Below are 25,489 nucleotides of genomic sequence, written 5' to 3' on the forward strand. Positions count from 1 at the left end.
GACTGTGGGGATCAAATGAGGCAATGAATATGAATTTGTCTATAAATATCAGCTACTTTCATGGACTGGATGATCACTGAGGTCTCTTTCAATTGTCAAATTAGAATCACATTGTTATTGAAACCTAATATTATTAAAGAAAAAGAAGATGTAGTAGGGGAAAGAAAAATGGGCACAAATATATCTCCAGATCTTTAGGTATACAGCATCCACTACTTATTCATTTCTCTCTTTCATCCCCAAACACTTTGCCATGAGGCTGGTGGATGGAGAAAGTGAGTGTTCAGGTTGTCTGGAGGTTCTCCACAAAGGTTTTGGGGGCTCCGTTTGCAATGTTGGCTGGGGGAAAAAGGAGGACTTGGTATGCCAGGGGTTGAACTGTGGCAAGGCTCTCTCCCAGAAGCCCTGAGCCAGGAAGGATTTTGACTCTGGGAAAGGCTCGATCTGGATGGATGATGTCTGCTGTCTGGGAACAGAGACATCCTTGATACAATGTAAACACTGCTTTTGGGACTACCATAACTGCATTGGAGAGAATGTGTCTATGTTATGTTTTGGTATGCCTGAGGAGCAAATGCTCCTAGAATGCTCAACTCCATGAACACATTATCTCTCTGATGTACTAGTGCATATCATTAAACTCCACTAATTTTTATAATAGAATTATACCATTTTAATATTATTATGAGAATAGTTTGAACCTCTCAGATCCTCTGAAAGGGGTTGTGAGATCTCCAGTACACACTGAGAAACTCTGGGGTTTAAGAAGGGGGAGAAATGACAGTCCCAAATCAAAAAAGTTGTCTAGTTTACCCCTTTCTTTTTACAGATAGAGAAATTGAGGCACAGAGGGAAGAAATGACTAACCTGAAGTTACATAGTTATAGAGCTAAGACTATAACCCAAATCTACCTCTCTCCTTGTCTAGAACTATGTTTCTACTTCCCTTTGTTCTGTTTTCCAAATGAATCCCAAACAAGATGATGAGAAAGGAGTACAACTCTACCCCTACTTCCTGGAGTTCCATGGACTCCATCTGTGGAAGGTCATACCAGAAAACCTAGTTTCTATTTCTGTAGAATGGAAATTCCCAGGACAATGAAATGAGGATGCCCTAACCATAATCCTTCAAAGCCTTCAATAGTTGTTGAATAATTTGAAGAAAGGCCCTATGTGAGAACATCCAGTAGTCTCAATCCCCTGCCTTTCTAGAGGCTCTGCTCTCCAATATGAACAGAATTGTAAGCATAAAGATTAGAATTATATGAGACATTCAGCCTCCTGCTATCTCTTATTCTGAGGATAAAGTTAGGGGACTGGCTGGTTCTCAGGACCTCTATACCAAATACCTAATTCTGGGATCTAGAAATGACAGTGTTATGATTACAATAATAATAATTTCTATATCTAAAGTCCATTAAAGCTCTCACTGTGAAGTGAGTAGTGACAGTGTTATTATCTTTATATTACAATTGAGAATATTGAGGCTCAGAAAAAATTAGTAATTGTTCCAGTTTTACTTGTCCTAAAAATTAGAGTTATAATTTATAATCATTTCAGGAAACAGGTAAATGCATCCTGTAGACTCTGCACCCTCTGTTTTTGACATGGAATAGATATAATGAGAGCATTGAGCAGTGACTTTAGAGATAGATGTCTCCTTCTTTCCTGTTCTATGACTTTAGTCCTTTAGACTATCAGGAAGCAATTCATAAGGACTCATTGCATTTTGAACTAAAGGGGAACTTAGAATTCCATTATTCTTCCTCTCCCCCAAAATACATCTAGAAAATGAGAATAAATCCCAAAGAGATAAAGTCACCTGAGACTAAAAACCATGCCTTCTGCCTCCTAGTATAGTACTTTTTACTCCATCACTCTGATGTTCCTCCCCACTGCCTCCTCACAACTCCTTTCCTTACTGTCTGGTCCTCTTTACAGAAAAAGAGCAGGATTCTTCTTTGAAGCTGAGAACTGGGCCCAATCTCAGGATGTCTCCTGCCAGACTTATGGATTCCATCTCTCCCATAGCTTCTGATGGACCAGAAGGCTTCATCTACTTCTCCCTCACTCCTATCAAGGAGCCTTTTAACTTGGACCAAAGAAGCTGCTACTCTGAGATGAACACTTTTATATCTTCTAAAAGTTATAAAGTATGAGAACAGAAGAAGGATAAATTTGCTAAGATGTGGAGTTCCTGATATTTCTAGAATCCTTTTTTCACTGGAGACCACATAACACAGACTTTCTAACTTTTCTTCTCTTTTTTGATTCCATTTGGGACCCTCCAGTACTACCTTTGTTGGTAATTTTCCCTACTGAGTTGTCAGAACAAGACCTGTGCATGTGAATTGATAAAAGCATCAAAGGAAACTGGATATTAGATTCTTTTATCTAGATTTTTAGAAGCATTTTGAGACTAATTGGTTCTACTCAGAGCTTTAGATCTCATCATAGTAGGGCATCTTGCCTCTCCTGTGTTCTTAAGATTTTAGATCCATGGTTAGAGATAAGACTTAGGCTACAGATCATCTCCTGTTTCTGCTGTCTTCATAGCCATTGGAATAAATTTTTCTCATCCTTCCATACCATCAGGGGAAATCTTTACATCTTTGTATTAGACATCCCCCTAACTCACCAATAGGTTTGGGACTCTCAAAGTGTTTCAACCTGTCTGCTGAAACAGTTTTATTGAGGTTTGGCAACTGCCAATCTCTCTACCAAAATAGTTTACTAGAGTGTCAGCTTCTTGGAACCTCAGGGTAGAGTTGGATAAATTGATCTAAAGATGAAAAGGGCTTAGCAGCCCTCAGAGCCTGAACCCTACATCCCATCTCAATATTATACATTTATATACATATCCACATGTTAATATATGATTGGAAAGTTCTAGTTATCAGAATTGCCCAGTTTTTAACTTCAAAGTACTCAAAACAGTCATACATAAATTAGTTGCTGGGAAACAAGACACCTGAACCATTTTTGCCTTTAATAAATACTTTTGCCTCTAGGGATTTTTTTTTCTCTAGGGTCCTCTTAGTACTTTTATCTGAGGAACTATTTCTTTTCAGGTCCTCAGAGTTATCTGTTTCTCCCCAAGTACTTCACTCTCAGAGCTTTCCTCTCAAATGTTCTGTCTATTTGTTCTCTTTTACATGAATAACATTATAGAATATGTTTGTATTTTTGGTTTCTCATTGAAATCCTTTTCAGAAAAAGAAAACTCAAGTTTTCTTTTAAGTTAAATCTTGGTTCTTAAAGGAGCGAAAGGGACCCACATGGGCAAAAATGTTTGTGGCAGCCCTTTTTTGTAGTGAGTGGCAAGAAACTGGAAACTGAATAGATGCCCATCAGTTGGAGAATGGCTGAATAAGTTATGGTATATGAATGTTATGAAATATGATTTTTCTGTAAGAAATGACCAGCAAGATGATTTCAGGGAGGTCTGGAGGGACTTACATGAAATGCTAAGTGAAATGAGCAGAACCAGGAGATCGTTATTCATAGCAACAAGATTATACAATGATCAATTCTGATGGACTTAGTTCTCTTCAACAATGAGATGATTCAGACCAGTTCCAATTGTTTAGTGATGAAGGGAGTCATCTACACCCAGAAAGAGGACTGCAGGAACTGAGAGTGTGGACCACAACATAGCATTTTCACTCTTTTTGTTGTTGTTTTCTTGCATTTTATTTTGCTTCTCATCTTTTTGTCCAGTTTGACTTGATTTTTCTTGTGCAGAAAGATAATTGTAAAAATATGCATGCATATGTTGGATTTAACATATATTTCTACCATGTTTAACATATATTGAACTACTTACCATCTAGGGGAGGGGTTGGGGGAAGAATGGGAAAAATTGGAACACAGGGTTTTCCAAGGGCTAATACTGAATAATTGTCCACGCATATGTTTTGAAAAACAAAAAAAAGCTTTAATAAAGGAAGAGAAAAAAAGAGTTAAATATTAGTGCCTTTTGATAAAAAAAATATGATAATAGAAGCAAGTGGCTGCATGAAAGGTTGAATTAAGTGTTTCATTTGGACACATGTGAATTTATATACACACATTTTATATAATCTGAATATATTCATTGGGTGAATATATATGTATGTGTATGTATATTTGTGAAATTTGAAATAAAATGCTACAACATTATCATTCTGGAAGAATGAAAAATAAGAAAGTGGGAAGGTAGGAAATGAAATAGAGAATTTTTTTCAAAATTGAGACAAAATAAGTTGCCTTTTAATTTCAAAGTATCCCAAAGAAAGATTCTTTCCTTTTATTATTTTCACAATTATTATGTTGCCCAATTGTCATGGTACTGGCATTATAATTAAGAGTGTATGTTGGATACATCCAGTATATTTTCATTGCCAGAATGTAATCATTGAAATGAAATATGAAAGACACAGGTTAAAAATATAGGATTATGTAGAATTATAATTCTTAGTAGATAGCAAGTAGTTGTGAAGAGTTTAATTACTTGGAAGTCATTTTTATCCAGTGATGTGGTCTTTTAAGTTGATTATTGATAGTATTGCCTTTTTGTGGGAAACTCCCACATTAGTGGAAAATGTTTCAAATATCTTCATTGTTGTTTAAATATAGTTTAAACTATAGATTTTAAATTATTTTAATATTTTATGAGAAAGTACTGTTACTTTTAAATAAAATATGCTTCTATTTAAATAAAATAAGCAATTTGGTCTTAAGGAGTCTGTAATTTATGAAGATTATAAATAAATAATTAAAACATAAAAAGAAATCCTTTTTCCATTTTGAGGGGTGGGGTGGTGGATAAGGTGCATACTTCATTGTCCTTAATAATCAAGAGAGGTGTTTTTCTCAATTCTCTTCTTAGAAAGACACTTGGAACATGATTATTGTTGGATGTGTCAGAAAGGCAAATGTCACATATTTATTGAAAGTTACTGCAACATTTGCTCTGTGTTCCATAATGATTAAATCTTTCTCCTTCCACTCAAATCCTTCTATTTTTCTTTTCCCTCCTTGAATTTCTACCCAAGTCATTATTGACTCTTTTCACAATTCCAAAGCCTTCATGATTCTAAATCACCTTATAATTCCTTTCATTTCTCTTCTAGAACTCATCTAGTTTTCTTTCATCTACATAAGCCTCTCTTGTGGAAAACAGAAGTGATTATGATGTGAGTTCCATTGTTCTTTGAAATAAAGTGAATGTACTTGAATGGGCAAGTTATACATGGAGTTATAGATGGGCATAGATCATAGACCAATGAAACTGACACTCCCAGACACATGCTCTATGCTTTCTAATATATGGAGTTGTAAAAGAGATAAGCTTGATCAGTTCCACTAAGAATAACTCATGTGTTCTCAGTGTCTGCAGGGGAGGAGTGCTTTTTGGACTTTCCCTTTTTTTATTCTATCAAATGTTTTTTTTAAATTATTTTTATTTATATTTATTTTGTTAAATATTTTCAAAACACATTAATTTTTAAAAATAATAATTTTATAATTTCAAGTTCCAAATTTTCTCACTCTTTCCCGTGCCTTCCCCTTCTTTGAGAACTGAGTAATTTAATGTCAATTATACATATGAAACCATGCAAAACATATTTCTTTATTTGACACATTGTAAAAGAAAATACAAATAAAACAAAAACAATAAAGAAAGTAATAAAAAGCTTTAATCTTCATTCAGAATTCCAATGCTTTTTCAGAAGATGGATAGAATTTTTTGTTATGAATTCATTGAAATTTTCTTGGATTATTATCTGGACCAGAATTGCTAAATCTTTCATAATTAATCATCCTTACCATAGTGATGTTACTGTGTACAATGTTCTCTTGATTCTATACACTTTACTTTGCATGAGTTCCTATAATTTTTTTTGAAATCATTTTGCTTTTTTATTTTTATAGCACAATAGTATTATATCACAATCATATGTGACAGTTTGCTCAGCCATTCCTCAATTGATGAGCAGTTTCCTAATTTTATAATTGTTTGATATCATGAAAAGAAACGTTATGAATATTTATGTACAAATAACTTCTTTTCCTTTTTCTTTGAAGTCATTGAAATACAGATATAATACTGATATTGCTGGGTCAAAGTGCAGTTTAATATCTCTTTGAACATAATTCTAAATTGTTCTTCAGAATGGTTGGACTAGTTCATAATTTTAATCATCAGTAGTACATTGTATCCCATTTTTTCCATATCCTTTCCTGAATTTGTCATTTTATTTTTCGATCCTGTTAGATAATCTGACAGGTATGAAGTATCTCAGTTGTTATTGTTTTTTAATATCTTTTTATTGACAAAACATATGCATGGGTAATTTTTCAATATTGACCCTTGCAAAAACTTCTGTTCTAGCTTTTCCCCTCCTTCCCTTCACCCCCTCCCCTAGATGACAGGTAGTCCCGTACATGTTAAATATGTTAAAGTATATGTTAAATATAATATATGTATATATATTTATATATATATATATATTACATATGTATATATATATATATATATATATATATATATATATATACATTTATACAGTTGTCTTGCTACACAAGAAAAATCAGATTTAGAAAAAAGGTTAAAAATAATCTGGAAAGAAAAACAAAAATGCAAACAAACAATAACAGAAAGAGTGGAAATGCTATGTTGTGGTCCACACTCATTTCCCAGTGTTCTGGGTGCAGTTGGTTCTATTCATTACTAATCAATTGTAACTGACTTGGATCCTCACATTGTTGAAGATAGCCACTTCCCTCAGAATTGATCCTCATATAGTACTGTTGTCTAAGTATATAATGTTCTCCTGGTTCTGCTCATTTCACTTAGCATCAGTTCATGTAAGTTCAGAGTTGTTTTAATGTGCATTTCTCTACAGTTGTATTTTAGACCATTTTTAATGCTATTATTGTATAATATATAATATTATTATATTATATCATTATATAATTATTATATATAAATAATATAAACATTATATTATTATATAATATAAAACTATTATTAGTTTTAATTTCTTCTAAAAATTGTTTGTGTCTTTTGACCATTTATCAACCATTTATCAATGGTTTTTATATTTGTACATTTGGCTTATTTGTCTATACAGTTGAAAATGAGGCTTTTGTGAGAGAAACTTGTAAAAAAAACTTTCCTTTAGTTTCTTATTTTTCTTTTAATTTTGATTGCATGAGTTTTGCTTGTATAAAATATTTTAATGTCATATAATCAAAATTATCTATTTTGCTTTCTATATTTCTCTAACATTTAGTTATAAGCTCTTCTCTTATCCATAGATCTGACATGTATGTTTTTCAGTGTGGCCCTAATATGCTATGTATACCTTTTATACATAGATCATTTATCTATTTTGATCTTATTCTGGTATATTGTTATGTGCTAGAATTTGAAACAAGGTGCTAAGTCAGTGGAATTGATAGAGACAATGATTATTTAGCATGATATTTAACAGTTCTCTAGTTCAGTACATGTACTTAGTACTTATTCTAGTTCTACAAGATTCACACCTTTAAGAGAGCATATATAAGCTAGGAGTCTCAACCAGGATTCAATCCGGGAGATTCAGAAGCCAGAAAAGGCAGTCAAGGAGATTCAGAAGCCATATATGTGTGTGTGTGTGTGTGTGTGTGTGTGTGTGTGTGTGTGTGTGTGTGTGTATATATATATATATCTATATATATCTATATATAGATATATATAGATATATATATATATATATACTTTGTTTGCATCCCACAAATTTCGAAATGTTTTCTCACTATTGTCATTCTCTTTAGTGAAATTATTAACTGTTTCCATTTATTCTTTGGTGCACTCATTTTTCAGGATTATATTATTTCATTTCCAATTAACTTGTAATTTTTATTGCATTATGATTTGAAAAATGTGCATTTAATATTTCTGCCTTTCTGCATTTGGTTGAGAAGTTTTTATGTTCTAATACATGGCCAGTTCTTGTGAAGGTGTCATAAATGGCTTAGAAAAAGCTTTACTACTTCTTACTCCCATTTAGTTTTCTCCAGATGTCCATTATATCTAAGTTTTTTGAAATTCTATTTATCTTTTTGATTTCTTTCTCTTTTTATAGTTCTTAAAGGAGAAATTGAGGTTCCTCATTAGTATCATTTTATTGTTTATGTCCTCCTGTAATTCAATTAACTTTTCTCATTAAAAATTTGAATTCTATGTCATTTGGTGCATAGGTATAGACATAAATACCTATGCAAATATACTTATATATGTATCTCTGTGTTATTTAATTGTCTGGTTTATTTTTTATTTTTGCTCTGTCTGAAATCTTAAATGTCACTTATATTTGTGATGCTTCAGCTTAGCATAACAGATTTTGTTCCATCCATTTATTTTAACTCCATATTATCTTTCCCTGTTTCAAGTATGTCTATTATAAACAATATATTGTTGGATTCTGGTTACTGATATAATCTTTAAACACTTCCATTTTATGGATGAATTAATCTCATCCATATTTTCAGTTTTGATTACTAACTGTGTATTTCATTTCAAGCTATTTTCTTCTGTTTGTCCTCTTTCTTTTTTTATCCTGTCTCCCTTCCCCCACCCTGACAAGTCAATTTTGCTTCTGTTCACTGTCTTGTTTTGTTTGCCCTCCCTTTTATAACCTTTTATAATCATTTTTTTCATTTCCTTCCCCTCCTACTTCTTTGCTTTATGAGTTCTATTATCAGTTCAGTGCGTGTATGTATGTATGTATTCATACATATATATGTGTTAAAATATTGTCTACCCATTGCCATTTTCCTTTCACTATAAAAGCTCTTCCTTAAATGCCTCTTTTATGTAATATAACATTTTCCCTTCTTCCCCTTTTTCCACCCTTCGCCCAGAAGATTCTTCTTTTTCATCTGTTTTTTTTAATTCTAATATGTCACTCCCACATTATTTTATGTAAAATCTTTCTAAATGCCCCCCAAATGATTAAAGTTCTTGAAATATATGTACCTTCCCATATAGTAAGGTAAATAGTTCAAAATTGTTGAGTCCTTCATCATTTATCTTTCATTTTTACCTTTTTATCCTTTTCTTATATTCAAAATGTTCTATTTAGTCTTTTCAATAAGAATGCTTTAAAATTCTTTATTTCATTAAATATCAATTTTCCCTTTAAGGTATTATATTCATCTTTGCTGGGTATTTATTTATGGTTGTATTCCCAATTCTTTTGCCTTCCAGCATATCATATACCAATCTTACTCCTTTAATGTAGGTTAAATACTAACTCTTGTTTGATACTGAATGTGGCTTCATGGTATATCAATTATTTTTTTATGACTGCTGGAAGCATTTTCTATTTGACCTTGAAGCTTTCATATTTGATGGTAACATTTCTGAGAGTTTTCATTTTTAGGATCTCTTTAAGGTTATTATTGGTGAATTCTTTCAATTTCTATGTTACCTTCTGGTTCTAAAATATTAGTTTTTGTTGATAATTTTTGAAATATGATGTCTAAACTCTTTCTTTCTTCATGGTTTTCAGGTAATCCAAAAATTTTTGAATTATCTTTCCTTGATGTATTTTCTACTGAGTTCTTTTTCCTATGGATATTTTATATTTTCTTTTTTTCTCATTCTTTTAACTTTTGCTTTATCATTTCTTCATATTTCATTGAGTCATTAACTCCCATTTGCCCAATTCTTCATTGATCATTTGCACCTCTTTTCCATGTGGCCATTTCTGGTTTTTAATATGTTATTTTCTTTTTGTGTACCTCTTTTAGAATGTTGTTAATAATATTTTCATGATTTTCTTCTGTTTTAGTTTCTTTACCAAACTTTCCTTATATTGCTCTTATTTGATTTTAAAAATAACATTTTATTTCTTTCAGAAATTGTTATTGGACTTGTGTGCAATTCCTATCTTTTTTTGAGTCTTTACATGTAGTTATTTTTTAATTAAAACTTTTTATTTCAAAGCATATGCATGAATAATTTTTCAACACTGACCCTTGCAAAAGCTTGTATTCCACATTTCCCTCCCTTCCCCTCACTCCCTCCCTTAAATGGCAAGTAATCCAAAATATGTGAAACATGTTAAAAGTATGTGTTAAATCCAATATTTGTATACATATTTATAATTATCTTGCATGTAGCTGTTTTGACATCTTTGTTTTCCTTTGAATTTTTATGGCCAGGTTCTTTCTCTATTGTTTGCTCATCTTTTGAACATTCGATTTGGAACTATTTTTTGATGTTAGGCTCTATTTCTGGTTTGATGGATAGGAGCACTGTCACAAGGTTCAGGTTTTTTCTCACTACTGTTTTCAGAGCTAGTTCTGGGGGATTGGAAGTTTTCAGTGTTTCCAGGGTGACATGATTGTGGAAGAGATATAGTCACTGCTCTCTTGATTTGCACTCTGGTTGTTACTCAGAAAGAATCCTTGATCCTGAGATTTCAATTGATACTATTCCTTATGACTTCTCATCTAGTTGGACCAGAAATAATACTGTTCCTCAGAATCCTTGATCCTTTGGGATTGGAAGTGATATTGCCCCTCAAGGATTCTACTCCCTCAGTACTGAGAATGTTCCTCTTCACTCTTTAACTAAGACCTCAAAGTATTTATAGGCAATGGAGTTGCTAAACAATCTCTGATCTTATGTCCAATGTTAGCACAAAGGTGCTGTATAATTTATTTTTGACCAGTTGCCAGGTCATCTTCCATCTCTGACTTGAGAGTTCCTATAGCTGTTGCTGCTTCAGTTGTGTCCTACCACTGGCATTTCATCCACATAAGCTTCAGGTCTTTTTCTGTGACACAGATTTGTTTTTTTTTCCTAATGTTTTATGTTGTCTTAAACTGGAATAATGTCTCATTCTGACATTTTGTTGGCATTATTTTAAAATTATTTGAAGGGGAATGTTGGGAGAACTTGGCTGAGTGTTTTCTCTATTTTGTCATCTTGATCAGCACTTCTTTTCAGTGAAACAAAGCCTCCCTTCCTTTGTCTCTACTTTTCTCTATTCTCCAGATACTTTCTTATCTTTTGACTTTAATGAATGAAATCCAAAGATCTGACAACATTACAATCTAAATTCTATTGCACGTGGCTTTAGCAATCACTATTTCTGCTTCATCGTGCCTTCCACTGTTCCACTTATTCAGACATTATAAATTTCCTTAAGGTTGGTGACTTCCTTCCCCACTGCACTTCTATTTCATACCAGCATAGTAATATTTTAGACCTTACCTTCCCTCATGATCATACCATTTTTTAGATTTGAAACATTGTAACTGCTTGTTGTAATTAATATCTCCTCTCTTTTAATCTCTTTCATTCAAATTGAGTCTACTCATCCCTTACCATAACCTTCTGATCCTTTTATCAATCACTATTATCTCAATTTATCATCCCTTCTCCCTCCACCTTGTTCTTCACATATCAAACAATAGGAGAGATTGTTAGGGCTCTAAGAAATAATTGAATTTCACTCCTCATACACATAATTTTCCCATAATTAAATGGAAAATAACTTGATTTATACAACAAATCTTTAAAGATATTGTCAAGAATTGAAGTACAAAGATCACTAGATTTGCCAGGCTCTGTTTTAGAAGATGCTAAAATAGATTGGCTTATGGATAAATATTTTTATTCTGGCAAGAAACTGTATAGTGAGTGGATGCCCCTCAGTTGGGAATGCCTAAATAAGTTATGGTATATGAATGTTATAGAATATTATTGTTCTATAAGAGATGATCAGTAGGATGATTTCAGGAAGTCCTGGAGAGAGCTGCAAGAACTGATGCCAAGTGAAATGAGTAAGAACCAAGAGAATATTATACACAGCAAAATAAGATTGTGTGATGATCAACTATGATAGACTAGGCTCTTTTAAACAATGAGGTAATTCAGGGCAATTCCAATAGACTTTTGAAAAAGAAAGCCATCTTCATCAGAGAGAGGACTGTGGGGACTGAATGTGGATCAAAGTATCGTATTTTTATCTTTGGTGTTATTTTTTTGCTTTTTCCCATTTCTCATAATTTTCTCTTTTAGTTCAATCTTTTTGTTCATCATGATGAATATGGAAATATATTTAGAATAGGTGAGTACATGTAACATAGAAGATTGCTTGCTGTCTTTGGTAGGTTGGGATGGGGGTAGGAGAGGGAGAAAAATTAAAACACAAGGTAAATGTTGAAAAAAATTTTGCATGTATTTGGAAAAATAAACTGCTATTAAAATAAATGAATAAAAACAAAACTAAAAAGGGGGGAAAGGAAACAATGATGCTCAGAAAGAAAAAGATAAGACTGAATGGAAAGGTATGTTTAGCACTTATTATGGGTCTAACACTAAGCTCAGAGTAGGGAATACACATAGAATAGCTGATAGCCCCTGTTCTCAAAGACTACATATTTTAATTAAGGATTCAGTTTCAATGAATTCAACTATAGGTGGTTCAGATTCAGGACAAATGGTAAGTCCTGGAGGTGGATCAGGAGGAAAAATAAGCAGGAATTATGATAAGATTCAGCAGTCTATTAGCTTACTGGAAGGACTGTAGCTGATAGTTTCCTGCTCATCCAATCAGAGAGAGTGGTTTTGTTCATGACTGATGATTATTATAAAGGCATTAGTGGGCCCAAGGGACTTAGCAGAACAGGACTGGTAGTTATCTTGGGAAATAGAAAAGGGTGGAAAGAGGCTCAATTTCTAGAACAAAGCTTCTTAATTTGGGTTGCAACACCATAGAGAGTCATATTGACTGAATATTAGGGTTGTAAAATTATGATTTATTATTAGTAAACCTATAAACTCAGCAGGTCACATGAAATTTCTTAGCCAAAAGGGGTCATGAGTGGAAAATTTTTAAGAAGTCCTAAACTCCAGAAAGATAGAGACAGCATCAAGTGGGTAAAAGGCAACCAGAGTAGTAGTGGAGGAGAGACATCCTTCATATGTTCTTTACCATGCCTGTCTCTGCTTGTTTCAATACTGAAGAACTGATTCAGAGAACCAATAGTTAAGCTACTTGCAAACTGCAGCTGAAAAACATACCTTTGAAACTATTAGAACTTTAATTAGATACCTGGAACAAATTTTAAGTGAACTCAGACTGTACTGAAAAAAAAAAATCTAAAGATCATCACAGCTAAATTTTTTTTAACAAATAAGCCAAACCAATATTTCATACATATATGGTATTCCTTTAACTACAATTAGTTCTGATTATGGAAAAAAAGAGGATTTCCAATCTAAATGTGACAAAAATGAAAGAGACTAAATCACATTGATAAAGTGTTAGATGATATCATTTTTAAATGTTTTTCAAGTTTTTAAAAGAGAAATTTTCTCTCTAAAATCAAAACATAAATAAGAATAGTCAAGTTATTTACTGGAATACTCATTTTATCAGTCATAAAGGGATTAAAAAAACAGAGGAAAGCAAGAAAAAAGTTACATTAATATTAAATTAAGGATATTGAATTTTGGTTATTTAAGATAACTAGAATTTTGGATATTTAACATAACAGGAGATAATACAGTGGATATAACACTAGGCCTAGAATCAGGAAGACCTGAGTTCAAATGCAACCTTAGTTTATAATTAGCTATGTGGCTTGGAAAGTCAGTTATAACAAAATATAGTACACATTCCTATTAAAAAATCAGAGAGCAGGAAGCTTAAAATGATTAGCATTATTTATCTAAAACCATTAGCTAATATTATATGTGATGAGGAAAAACTAGAAGCCTTCCTGGTATGATCAAGGTTGAAGCAAGACTATCCACTATCACCATTTTTGTTCAATATAGGATTAAAAATGTTAGTTTTAGCAATAAGAGAAGAAAAAGAAATTGAACAAATTAGTTTAGACAATAAAGAAAAAACTAGCATTCTTTGCAGATGATATAAAGATATACTTAGACAATGCTAGCAAAGCAACTAAAAATCTACTCAAAATAATTAACAACTTTAGCAAAATTGGTTGTGCTGTATATAATTACTTAGGCTGCAGCATATATATTCAATTCTGGACACTACATTTTAGAAAGAACATTGAAACAACTAGAATGACAGAAGGCCTCAGAACAATAGCAAAGTCATTTATAACTGGTCATCCCAGAACATCATAGCAGAGAGTCTTCAAATTTTGCTTCCTAGATCTTATGAAGAAGGGGGATTAAATTTGAGGTTTTTGTGATTTAGACTCTTGGAAATTCCATTTGGGAATTTTCTCAGCAAAGATTGTGAAATAGTTTGCTCCTTCACCAGCTCATTTTACAGATGAAAAAATAGGCAAACAGGATTACGTGATTTTCCCAGGATCACATACCTACTAGGGGTGTAAGGTCAGATTTGAATTTAGAAAGAGGAAGATGAATCTTCCTGACTTTAGTTCCAGTGGTCTATTTATTCTATTGTCTAGCTGCCCAAATTTCAGGTAGCATAATACAAAGGTGAAAACACTCTTAAGGGAGTGGGAGAGGAGGAGAAAAATCTTCCTCAAAGAACTGCCCCAAAATAGAATTGTTCCTCTTGGGAGGTAATGGTTTTATTCTCTACCCTCCTCCACTCTCATATGTCTTTGTGAGTTCATGTTCGATTGACTACATTTCAGGGGAATTGTAATGAGTATTCTTTTTAAGGCATAGAATAGATTATCTGATTTCTAAATTATCTTTAGAAAGTATCCAAAGAATTTTAGAGATTCTAGATACCTAAATGGTCAGTTGGGGAGGAGGGCCTGACTGTGGAATGTGGGTGATCACAAAGCATCTGGGTACTGTCCTAAGATTTGACTATAAAAGAAAACCATGAATAAACTACACCAGAGGGCATGCATGGGGATTTTGATAGCTTGGTCTCCTATTTGTGATATTTGTAAGTAAAAACCCAGAACACCAACACAAGCAAAAAAAAAAAAAAAAAAGTGCTTGATGATCAGAATAATGCTTATGAAAAAGCATATTTATGTGATAATAAAACCAAATATACCCACATTACTTTCAACACAACATTATGAGATAGGCAAGGTATTATTATCCCCATTTTGTGGATGAGAAATCTGAAGCTAAAAGTTTAGGTAGCTAACTTAGGGTCAAGCAAGCTAGTTAGTGTCAAAGTTATTTAAGACCTGAAAATTTCTGACTCCATATCTAGTACTGCTTCCCCATATTGTGATATACTAATCAACTGAATAGAATATCTGATTCTGGTGGTTCAGAACTGCATCTTTCTGTCTGAAATTATTAGGGTCCATTAATACTTAACCTTTTATTTCCTGAAGACAGCCTTCCCTTGAATGTCATCCAAGCTTTTTTCCATGAGTGTGCCTGTGAGCCTTGATTGGCATTCCTGGATGCAGTATTATTCCTCTCCTCTCCATCCTCAGATGAAGCTGAGGTTGTGAAGACTAGTAACCTAGAAAGGTTGTCAGAGCCCACTTTGAAAATCTGTCTGCTGCTACCTATGTAGCTAATTTTGAGGTTTTCCCCTCTTCTCCCTGTTCTCAATATAAAAATATATTAGCTCCCTGATTGAACAATAACTTTGGTATTATTTTGCAAATTTGTCTCATTTCTCTCTGTTGCCAACTTGCTCGTTATTACCATCTCTTCAGGGGTTAATTCTGTTAGTTCTAGCACAATAGGTTCATATACTTGGAGAGTGGAGGGATCTTTGATGCCATAGAATCCAAACTCCTAATTACATAGAAAAGAAAATTGAAATACAGAGAGGTTAATTGACTAATCAAGGGTCACACAGATAATCAGTGCTTGTAGTGAGATCAGATTCCAACTGATCACATCTGATTCCAACTTCCTAGGTTCCTAGGGGGAATTGGCACAGACTTATTGCCTTCACACATGGTATTCAGTAATAGCCAGCTCCCTAGTGAGAACCAAAAAAACCTATGAGAAGCCAAGAAATTTTCTTCTAAGTGTCTTCTTTTCCCAATTTGACCACAGATCTTGGGTATTCATAGTTCCATCATTTGTAATCCCCATTGAATTCTAGTCACTAATTAAGAGGAAAAAAAGACCTGGTTGTTAATGGCTCCCTAGAGTTATGGTGACATAACTACTCCTTAGGGGATAGGGATCAGTACTGATCCTTGTTGACAAAAAAAAGGAACACAACACTGAATGAAGATACTCATTGGGACATTGCTTAGAAAAATGTCCTTGGAGAGGTGGCTAGTTGGGAGCTATGCAAGGTGAGAAGAATAGAACAGGGCAACAGCAGAAAAGCTAAGTCTCTTTCATTCTGCCATAAGATTTTTGAGTGTGACAGGGGAAAATAGAAGAGCTAAAAAGTGGGGACAATTTGGGAAATCTCATTTGAGAGTGATCTGGAGCAGAAAGAGAGACATACTCAGGATCCATGGTAACCAAGTGCACATATTTGTGGGGACCTAAGACATGTTTACCTAGAAGTCTTGGGGTTAATTTTCTAGGAATGAAGGTGAAGATATAGGTTTCTTAAGGATTTAGGGACCTTAATGTATTAGAACTTGCCAACCACTAATAGAAAAATTATTTTCATGATTTAAAGTTGTTTTGTTCATTTCATTTCATGGCTCTTCCTTAAACCAGTGCCTATTGAACTTCCTTGATTGGATTATGGGTGAGAACTGGGAACAAATTAAGCAGTTGGTGAGGCGGGAGTGAGTTGCTGAGACAGAAGCAAGCTGCTAAAGGAAAGCAAGGAGATCATGGGTATAAGACTTAGTGAGAGGGGCAATAAAGAAACAGCTTGGAAGGAGGGCAGAACTGACAATGTTGAACTGGACAGTGAAGTCTTCATGGCCAATAGAAATAGCTTACAACTTCACTTTAATTACTCCTAGCTTTTTACATCCCTTGAAAACTTTTCTATTGAAGAAAACTGCAAGTCTCTTTATCTTACTTGCCCCATCTACTAATCATCATTGAAACAATTAGCCTGCTTATTCAACCACTTGCCTTAGCAGTAAGACTAACAACTAATATTACCGCTGGCCACCTCCTAATCCACCTAATTGGCTCAGCCGTACTAGCACTTATATCTATTAGCCTTATGCTATCATCTATTACATTCGTCATCCTCTTTCTCCTCTCATACAAAATGTCTCATTGTCTCTTTTATTACTCAATCTCTTCTCTCCAAAAAATTTAATGCAACCCCTTTATGTATTTGCATTGCTCTTCTAAGCCAAAAGTCACAACTTTTATTATTCACATATTAAATGTGTGTGTGTGTGTGTGTTGTTAACATGAATTTAGGAGAAATCCCATCATGGAAATTCTCTCCATGGAAGCAAATTGGCAACAGGTCTGTAAATTCACATCTTAGGGAATTCAATTAGGTCATTGAGAAGTTAGGCAACTTGGCCTTGACACATGGCTAGTTGGCATTCATGGTTTCTAGTTGGTGCTTGGCATTCATAACTTCATGGTCAGACCTTAATCTCCTATGGCATACTTTCTCCCTAATCTTTAAAACATCTTTTCAAAACAAGCCTCTTTTAGTAAGACTCCCTAAGTTCCTATGAGAAGCAATGTTTTATTCAAGCTTCTGTGAAATGCTCAACTTAATATACACTATGTAAATTCTATTCATCATCCCTCTTTAATGACAAAGGGAAGTTGTCAGGAACCTTCCCCAACCTTTCCCCTTGCTCTTCCCCCCTCTTGAACAAACCCAGGTCACCACGGCCCTGAGGCTGATGATTTCTGAAAAATGTCAAGACATACAGTTCCCAGAACTGATATGGAACAGACAAAACTACATTGTTCCACCCCGTCCTTGGGCCCCTAACCGTCTCATAATCTGCACCTGGTAAATGTTACAAAAATATTTGACTCATCTATCATGCTACCCAATCCTTATGCATATGTGGCATTGCGGTTTTCTGCCTATATATTCTGTAACTGTAAGCCCAATAAACGAGACATGCTTCACCTTCGCTTTGAGTAGTCTCCCCTCTCTCTCTCTCTAGATCCTGTTCCCCGGGCTGTCTTAGCCCCCGCAGGCTTTTGCCTTAATTTCGGTCTATGTCCTTCTTTTTTTGACCCACGTTGAAGACCTGCTGGACAGGTCAGGAAGTGGCTTCAGAGTTCTATTGTTTAATTGAAAAAAAAAGTCCAAGAAAATAATGGTGAAGTAAATTTGTAACATGAATGTTTTAATCTAGAAAACCTTGTTGTCTTTGGATCTGACTTTCCTATATAAATCCTGGAATGAATTTCCCAGCAAGTCATTATCAAGGATGAAGAATGAGATCACTGATGAGGTAAGGGAGCCCAGTGGGCTGAGAGAAATCATGATCATATCTGATACATCAACCTGATTCTCAGTCATTTCATCATTCATCCAACAGCAGCATGGACTTTACCTTCTTCGGGCATAGGACTCAGTGGGACCATGCTGACTCAACAAATAGCTCTGGTTCCAGTATGGGATGGAAGAGGAAAAATCATTAAACTAGGAATCAAGAAGCTGATCCTGCCTATTAGAATCTCTCTAAGCTTTGGCAAATGACTTAGACAAGTGCCTCTAAGGTCTCAATTTCATTATCTATATATTGGGAAAAATAATATTTGTGCTGTAAAAACCAGTAGGATTGTTACAAGAATCCAATTAGTTAATGGATTAAAAAGTGTTATGAAAAAATCTATTAAGTACTATATCTGTGTAAGACATTTTTATTATCCAGTATTGAGAGTAGTAGTGGGAGAAACAAAAGGAATAGACAACCTATTCCCTATTTCTAGAGAGTTTATAATCTACTTTGAAAGATATATCTCAGGGGCAGCTAGGTGGCACAGTGGATAGAGCACCAGCCCTGAATTCAGGAGGACCCGAGTTTAAATCTGGTCTCAGACACTTAACACTTCCTAGCTGTGTGACCCTGGACAAGTCACTTAACTCCAGCCTCAGAAAAAGAGAAAAAAAAAGAAAGATATATCTCTTATATATGGAACTGGCCATTGAAGAAAGAAGGAAGGAAGGAAGGAAGGAAGGAAGGAAGGAAGGAAGGAAGGAAGGAAGGAAGGAAGGAAGGAAGGAAGGAAGGAAGGAAGGAAGGAAGGAAGGAAGGAAGGAAGGAAAGAAAATATCAAAGAAGAAAAAAAATTAATAAATACCTACTATGTATCATGCAGTATGCAAAGTGTTTTATATCTATTATATAAGGAAGACAAGGAAAGAGGGCCTTTGCTTCTTTCCATCTAGATTGACATCATCATCCTGCATAGCAAACAAGGTAAGGAATGGATGAGTTGGAAAATTGGAAGCTACTACAGAGATTATGTAATGCAACCTTTTTGTGCAAGGGAGAAACTGAATTAGAGAGTGTTTTAAAGATTTCTTAAGGGTCACAGAGTTAGTAAAGAAGCAGACCTAGATTCAAATTCATCTGCTTGCTCTAGATTCAGCATTCTTTCCATTGCATTTTCCTGTCTTTTAGTAAATCTTCATACTATACCTGACTGCTATTTAGAATAATCAATTCTGGATCTCATGAGGAAAAAAAATATATGCTACTCTTAATCCTGATTAATAAATAGAATCTGATAAAGAAATTTATTCTTATGAATCACCTTATAATAACCATCCTCATGTGAATAAGCTTTTTGTATTGGTGAGAAAAGGAAAACCCATAATAATAATAATAATATGATAATAAAGTATTTATAGAGTTGTGTCATACTGATTGTCATCCATAGCATAGTGGATATAAAGTTGAGCTCTGATTCTAGAAGACTGGAGATGAAGTCCTTCTTCTCATGCTAGCGGCTTGGGCACCCTTGGCCAACATAATCTCCAATACTAGGCAACTGTCCAAAAATATAAACCAGACAGAATGTTGCAGAGAGGGAGCTAATCCATATTGGTAGAGATGATTACTTCTTCATGCAGGACATATCTATTTCAATGAAATCACAGCTGTAGTTCCTATAGTTCCTATCCCTTTCCTTATTACAGTTTGGTGAGACATGTAGTGTAAGCATCACTAATCTTTGTCTCTCAATAAATCCATACTGGATACTGGAGAAATATGCAAATGAAAATGGCATTGTTCACTCAAATCAACTGAGGCAGAATTGCAAAAAAAAATAAAGAACTAGCTTCAGATTCAAGAAGATATGGATTCAGATCTCAACTCTGATATATTCTGGATATTTTACTAATGACAAATCAATTAACTTCTCAATGCCTCCAGGCATTTTACCAAAATGAGATCTAGCAGAATACCACTTGATGTATTTGGGAGAAGTCATTTTTTTTTTTATGACAATAAAACCACAGCTCTGGACAAACATCATATTCTAAAAGAGTTTAGTTCTATTCTTTGACTTATGCTCTAGATGATCAGTTCAGGAGAAAAAGTCTTGTGTCCAATTGGGAAAATATGAAAACATTATACTGAGAAAAGGCAGGAAAAAAAAAAACAACTCAAATAAGAACAAGAAATCCAGTAAGTATGTAAATTAGGAATTTCTTTTGTGGTGGGTTTTTGAGTAATACTATAAAAGTCTCTACTCCCCCAAATTCGGGGCCCTCACCAAATTCCTGCATATTTTGTTGCCTGAAATTTTAACATTTTGTTCCACATTTTTGACAAGGTATTGACCTTCTTTTCAAAACATAAATATCCACTAATTGATCTAACAATATCTCTGAGTGCTATCCATTGGACATACAAAGAGAAGACACAATCGCTGCTTAAAATCTAGAAGTAAGGATTATATGCAATATGAAGCAATAAAAAGTAAATTATACAAAACATGTGTAAACAAAGTATTTTAGGAGTTCAGAGAAGGAAGAGATCATTCCCTCTCTGATAGAGAGTTGACCAATTGCCTTGTAGAAGAGGTCACATTAGAACTGGGTCTTGAAAAACCGTGAAAGTTTCACAGGGGATATATAGGGAAGATGCATATTCCATGAGGAAAAAAAATTGTCAGATATCAAAAGACAGCATTATGGAGACAACAGATTAAGATGTATAATAAATTCAGTCCAACATGCAAAAATAATATTCTTTCAGAATTAGCAGAAGTTTGAAAATAGATTAGACTTGTTTTGATTGAGTCTAGGGAGTAAAGCATGCAAAATGGGTGAAAATTGCAAAGAGGCAGATTTAGTCTTAATGAATTTTTTTAAAAATACTTTCCCAACAATTAGGTTTGTAGCACAGTATAATGAGATTTCTCAGAAAGTAATGAGATCCCCCTCCCTGGAAGTCTTTAATATAGTTTGTATACATACATTTGTAGGACATTATTGTTGGGATTCTTGGTCAGTTTCTAGTCCAATCCAGTTATGATATTTTTTATTCCATATATTGAAAGAAGGAACTGGAGATATTCCTTCTATGGGGACTTGTAATTGAATGTGAGGATTGTGAAATAAGATTTATTATCAATAGATAGAATTGTATCAATAGATACAAACAAATGTTTGTTTACCTGTTTTATATCCCCACATACCTTGGATCATATAAAAATTTATTGGATGAAAAAGGGTCAGGAGTAGTAGAAGTTTAAGAAGCTCCAATCTAGAGAAGAAGAGCATGTTAAGGGTAGAGTTGAGTGGTTATACATGTCTTCAACTATTTAAATGTCTATTATAGGGAAGAGTTTATACTATCACAGCTTGTACCTAGAAGAAACAATTAAGGGTAGACATTTCAGACATAAGTTTGTTCAATATAAGGAAGAATTTCTTAACAAAGAGAACCAAATAAACATGGATTGTTCTGTTTTATAGGATACAGAGATTCTTCCCACTGAAAGTGTGCATTTAGATTCTGCAATAGAAGAAATTTATGTTTTAGGCAATGAGTGATGCAGAAGATCCCTAAGGTCTTATTCAATTCTAATATTCCAAGATTCTAGAAAGTATCTGAAAATACACTACTGGACAAGGGAAAGATGGTGAATAGATTATAAAGGGATAAGGATATCAAAAGATGAGGTGGGGACCAAAAACATTTTTGGCAGTTAAGTGAAAGATGTATATTTGTTGTTTCATTTTTATAACATTCTGGGAAATTTTCTTGAATAAGAAAAATATAATAATTTAATTCTTTTCTATTTTACATTTTCCTGAATCTTAAAAATTTAGTGCTGGCATAGTACAGAGAAAAGATGGCTAGATTTGGAGTGGGAGGCTTAGGTTTCAGTTTTAGCTCTACCACTTATCACGTGTGTGATGTTGAGTACAATTTTCTTTCTTTTTGTAATTGTTCTTTTGTTTTTGTTAGTGGTGGGTTTTTTGTTTGTTTTTATTGTTAGCTCTGGTTATATGAAGCTTAATTCCTTTTATTTCTTTAATTTTGTTGTCTTCTTAGAAATCCTAAATTGTTTTGAAATCTGGATAGTCAAGAGAATATCCCAGACCTGAACTGTAGGACAGATGTGGAGTAATACTTGGATAAGATGGTATCAGTATGAAGTAAGAGTAAAACTAAAACCATTGTCTAAAATAAGTAACCTGATGTTACCATCTCCATTTAGTTTCAGGACTGTCAGATTCTCTGTAGGACTTCTTTCCTCATCCAAGAAAAAGATTCAGTGAAGATCTTGGGAATTGTAGATGGTGATGAACTATATACAATTAGGAATTTCTAAACATATACAATCTTTATTCATTGAAGAATAAAAGACTGGGAAAAATCAATATAGTTGCTACATGGGGAAGAAAGGGGAACAGCATTTATTAAGCAATTACTATTTGTCAGACACTGTACTAAAAGCTTTACAAATACCTCATTTTTTCTTAATCACAACCTTGTGATATAGATACTGTTATGATGTCCATTTTATTGGGTTTTTAAATTTTTCAGTAATATTTTATTTTTCTAATTACATGTAAAGATAATTTTTAACATTTATTTATGTAAGATTTTAAGTTACATATTTTCCCCCCTCCCTTACTCTCCACTATTCCCAAAATAGTGGTCTGATATAGGTTATATATTACATTTAATTGTTGAGAAAACTGAAGCAACAGAATTTAGGTGACACAGCAAACAGATAATGAGGGTAATAAAGCTGTTAAGATTCTGAGTATGGATTTGAACTCAGGCCTTTCTGACTTCAAGACCAGTACTCTATTCACTCCACTACCTAGATGAAGGAAATTTATTATTATTCTTAGATGGAGTTTTCAAGCCTATTTCTAGAAAGAGCTCATTAATATTATTTATTTGAAATTTTGAAAATTATTTGATACAATTCTGTCAATATTAACAAAAAGAAACTCCAAAAGAAATGAGGGATTACTCCTTGGTTTAGGACGGGAAGATATCATGGTTAGAATTTAAAAGGTACTAATCTAGAATAAATAAGAAAAGGAAGGGGCTTCCCAGGGATCCATGATGGGATGGGTGCCAATGAATATTTTTCTCAGTGATTGGAGAAAGGATAATATAGTGAAATCGCTAATGTATAGTTGGATTTGTTTTCCCTGACTGAAAAATACTAATGTGTAGGCAATAGATGAAAATAACTTCACAAATCTGTGGCATGCTGAAGAAAATGGTAGGTGTGTTTCACAAGAAGCAAGCAGAAGATTTAAGGACTTGATTTAGAAATCAGATAGATGTCAAAACATTTGACAAAGATAGGGAAGATAGGAAAAAAGACAACACCACAAAAAGTATACGGACAGAACTATTAGAAATAATTTGAAGTTATAGGAAGATTTTTAAAAATAATTAAAAATAAACTTCCTAAATCTTAGAGCTCTATAAAAATTGAATGGACTATATTGGCAGTTGACATCTTAGAGCTCTATAAAAATTGAATGGACTATATTGGAGGCATTGAAATGGTGATCTTTGAAAATGCTTTTTAAAAAATTGATGGTTACCTCTCAGAAATACTAGGAAATGTATTCCATCCTAAAAGCATAGAATAGTTATCCTCTAAGATTTGAGTTATACTAGTACTTCAAATGCCAAATAATAAGCAAGCTTCCTTCTTTCAAAATTAAAACATCCTTGATTGTTTCAATTGATATTCTGATGGTAAATTTAGGCTTTTTTAGAATCTTGGAAGATTTCTTGGGAACATATTCTACAAGTTGACCAGAAATCATCTGACTGAACTCAAATAATTTCTGTCATAAACACAGTTCTGGTTACCCTCACATTCTGAGTTACTCTTCTTTAACCATCCTTCCTTTTTAATCTTGTAACAATATATTTATTGAAGAAATTGAGGGTTGAAAAAATTACTAAGGCTATACAGAATGAATGAATGAATGAACCCCAGATGCCTCAGTGCACAGAATTGAACTTTTCTCCCCCTTCTTATTCTAGGTCATTGCCTGGAAGCAGCTTCCTGTAGAGAACCTTACCATGGTCACAGAATTCCTATTGTTGGGATTTTCTGACCTTCAGGAAATGCAGTTTGTTCTCTTTGCCATCATTTTCTGCCTCTATCTGCTCATCCTGGGTGGAAACATCACCATTATCACCACAGTCCGCCTAGAGCATAGCCTCCATACCCCGATGTACTTCTTCTTGGGTGTCCTTTCTTTTTCTGAGACCTGTTATACCTTTACCATCCTACCCAAAATTCTCCTCAACCTCCTTTCTGTGCTCAGGACAATATTGTTCATCAGTTGTGCCACTCAAATGTTCTTCTTTCTTGGATTTGCAACCACCAACTGCCTTTTGTTAGGGGTGATGGGTTATGATCGCTTTACTGCCATCTGTCACCCTCTGCGCTACCCCGTCCTCATGAGCTGGTGGATATGCAAGTTGATGGCAGCTACTTGTGGTGTAGCAGGTTTTGTGATTTCATTGGTGGGTACATTTTTGGTCTTCAGCCTCCCATTCTGTAACTCCAACAGAGTCAATCACTACTTCTGTGACATTGCACCCGTCATTCATCTCACTTGTGGGGACCCCTATATCAATGAGGCGATCCTATTCTTTGGTGTGTGCTGACACTCATGGTCCCCATGACTTTCATCTGTATCACCTATGGTTTCATTGTGAGAACTATGATGAGGATCCCATCAACTGAAGGAAAAAAGAAAGCCTTTTCTACCTGTGCCTCCCACCTCACAGTGGTTGTGGTCCACTATGGATGTGTGTCTTTTGTCTACTTGAGGCCTTCATCCAAGTACACATCTAGCAAAGATAGGCTGGTGACAGTGACTTATACGATCATCACTCCCTTACTTAATCCTTTAGTTTATAGCCTTAGGAACAAGGATATTCAGATGGCCATTTGAAAGGTGATAAGCTGGGGAGGATTTTCTTCTAAAAACATATAATTTAGATATTTCAGAACTGTACACAAATTTTTAAAAGCTATCAGTATAGACATAGATATCATCCATGTGCTATTATCTGGTGTTGATGCTTCTTAAACCTGTATAGGATTCTTTTTCCTGACCACCTACTAAGTTCACCACATATTGCCATATCTAATATGGGAAGAATTATGTTCAACCATAAATCCCTA

The 25,489-nt window shown here is 34.0% G+C and overlaps 1 pseudogene; it reads left to right on the forward strand.

The window, feature by feature from the left end:
- Nucleotides 1-253: 253 nt before the first annotated feature.
- Nucleotides 254-25,256, forward strand: LOC141540833 (olfactory receptor 10R2-like; annotated as a pseudogene).
- Nucleotides 25,257-25,489: the final 233 nt, after the last annotated feature.

The sequence above is a fragment of the Sminthopsis crassicaudata genome, chromosome 4 (genome assembly GCF_048593235.1).
Source record: "Sminthopsis crassicaudata isolate SCR6 chromosome 4, ASM4859323v1, whole genome shotgun sequence".
Classification (NCBI taxonomy): domain Eukaryota; kingdom Metazoa; phylum Chordata; class Mammalia; order Dasyuromorphia; family Dasyuridae; genus Sminthopsis; species Sminthopsis crassicaudata.